General features: G+C 51.1%; 1 non-coding gene across 1 annotated transcript; it reads left to right on the top strand.

Annotated features, from left to right (window-relative positions):
• Window positions 1-202: 202 nt before the first annotated feature.
• LOC123814262 lies at window positions 203-325 on the top strand. The gene has a single exon (XR_006784880.1). It is a non-coding gene; the product is annotated as a U6atac minor spliceosomal RNA (small nuclear RNA).
• The last annotated feature ends 2,327 nt before the right edge of the window (window positions 326-2,652 follow it).

Here is a 2,652-nt window from a genome sequence, read left to right as displayed (position 1 = left end):
ACCACTGCTGGCGTCCGTACCTTCCGAAGAGCAGGAGCAGGCGCTCAGGCTGGTCCGATATCCTCCCCAAGCACAGGGAGCTAAGAGCAGAAGATCCTGGGTTCGAACTGAGACACCGTAGGTCTTTCATGACACATGTGGCCTCACGGCAGAAAGACAGCACTTCAGGGACGCTATAATAAGCAGCAGAAATAACAGTTCTGGGTTGTACGAGAGGAGATGGCTGGCACACCCCTTGACGAGATGGGGAGAGGCCCTCAGGCCTGACAACAGCAGACGGTGAATGGGTTGCCACCTACTTTAAGGCACCGAACCGTCGTCTTTAAACCTTAAGGGCTCTCATCGTAAGGAGAAAATTGGCTCCTTATCTTTCGTTGTTTCTTTTCTTTACATTGTACTTATGTGAGGCGGCGGAAGTTAGCTGAACCTACTGGGATAATTATTTCACAACATACGAAACTATCGTGCTGCGGGCCTTCAACTTGCACAGTGAAGTATGTCGATTATTTCTCAATAAAATGGGGGGAAAATAATTTTTTTCCTCATTGTCCACTCTGTCTACAAAGACTGTGAGTCACCGCACTTGGGCACAAGTCCTCACTCGGTCGGGAACTGTCTCTGGGGCACGTGGATCTTGGTTTCTTCGTTGGCAAAAGGAAGGAGGGGTCACAGGGGTGGTCCCGGTAACTCCAAACAGCTACCGGAAAGAACCAGTCAAGTTTCCAATTCAGAACTCCTGCCCTGGGATAATCTCTCAGCAAGGACCCTAACTGCCTTCCACTCCACAGGGCAGCTGAAGCCAGTCACCCGTCTGGCCACTCCGCAGTGCGGGATGGCCCGCGACGGTCAGCGCTTCCCCTTGGAACACCCGGAGGACTAGACACTCCATCGCTTGCTCCTTCATTCGTGTCATTGTCCCCAATCTGGGGTATTTCAGCTCATGTATCCAACAGCCAGTACGACCTACTTTCTGAGGCCCTGATTGGGTCAGATGCAGTAAAATGCACATTAGACGTCATGTGATTTGGTGGAGGTGATTGTTTTCCTTCATCATGATTTTTCTTTTTAAATACTGAGGCCATCCCAGCAGGAGGAGCGAGACAGCAAGCAAAGTAGACATTGGTGTAGGGGGCTCTCCATTATTTTTGCAGATTTACTTATTTTTTGAGGGAGGGAGAGAAGCATTGACGTGAGAGAGAGAGACATCTACTGGTTGCCCCTTGTATGCGCCCTGGCCTGGGACCAGATCGCCCACCCAGGCGTGTGCCCTGACCAGGAATCAAACCTTTCGCCTTAAGAGATGACGCTCAACCAACTGAGCGACGCTGGCCAGGGCCATCAAGATATTTACACTCACTAGCATCCACCTGGTAAATCAAAACAGGGAGGCCTATAGCTGGTCATGTAAGGGAGGCCTTTCCCAATGGGCTGCTCCACCCGTATCTTATTTCTAATCCTAGTATCTCTCTCCATAAACAACCGGATTTTAAGGACCAGTGAGTCACTGTATAGATGCCTCCATCGGTGAAAAATGGCTTCCCAAGCAAAGGCCGAGCTCTAAACCCGCCCCTTAGAGTTGCAAACGGCGCCTCTTCTGAGTCTGGCTCCCTCCGCTGTGACTGATGGGCAAACTGATGTAAGGAACTACTTCCACGCAGTTCACTTCTTTAAGTAACCCGGTTTTTAAAAGAGGGAGAGAAAAAAAAAGGCCATCCTGTCAGTGATCCCTTTAAGCCTTTTTAATTACCGAATTCTTTTTCATGGTGTCCCCGACCTAGCCTTACCAAGAGTTCACCGCAGAAATGTGCCGAGGCGCGTCCCCACGCTGCCGACGGAGGCTGAGCAACAGCTTCGGTATCACGGCTCCACATTTTTCTGCTGTCTGGGAGGTTCAGGGATCCACCCGCTGTGAGTCACGCCGGCCCTTTGCTTAGGCACGAATAAGACATTGCAGACACCGGGCGCAGACACTGGGCACAGACGCCGGCCCTTCCGGGAACGATGAGACCTGGACTCCCCATTAGGGCAAGTGCGCGCACGAGGTCTTCCCCTAGCGCCGACTGATTTCCAAATGGGACTAAAGATGCAGCTCAGCAAGCTCTCCGATTCTCCTGTTGGACCCCAAGACAAAAATGTCACAAGCAACGCATCCTAAAATTAACAGCACGTTTTGCTTTCTGTGTGATGGGATCAGCTGAGAATGAGATCGCTCTGTACCTCCTCCAGATAAGACGTCGTCATTGTTTGGGTCCACCTACCAGCACCACACACGCGAGGCCTCAGAACATATCTGATCACTTCGGTGCTCAGCATCTGGGCCAAAAATAAACCTGCGATGTCCTTCAGCCTCATCCCCCACCTAAAGCACCGTGTTCCTGTGTCACTCTGGAAAATTTCCTGGTCGGGCTTCCCTCATTCATTTTCTAGATAAGCATTTCCAAGACGCTGTTCTAGGCCCTGGGCACGCCCTGGGCACAACAGATGAAGCCCATATTGGAATCGACCTTACATTCTAGAAAAGGAGACAGGCAATAACCAAATAAACAAGAAGACATGCAGGGTCAGGGTCAGGGTCAGGTCAGGGCTAGTTCAGAAGCAAACCAGGGTAACACCATCCAGAAGGTCTAGGCTACCTGAGTGTGAATAGCCAGG

Source organism: Phyllostomus hastatus, unplaced genomic scaffold (genome assembly GCF_019186645.2).
Source record: "Phyllostomus hastatus isolate PE091 unplaced genomic scaffold, TTU_PhHast_1.1 phas_contig_159, whole genome shotgun sequence".
NCBI lineage: Eukaryota > Metazoa > Chordata > Mammalia > Chiroptera > Phyllostomidae > Phyllostomus > Phyllostomus hastatus.
This window is presented reverse-complemented; position numbering and strand designations above follow the sequence as displayed.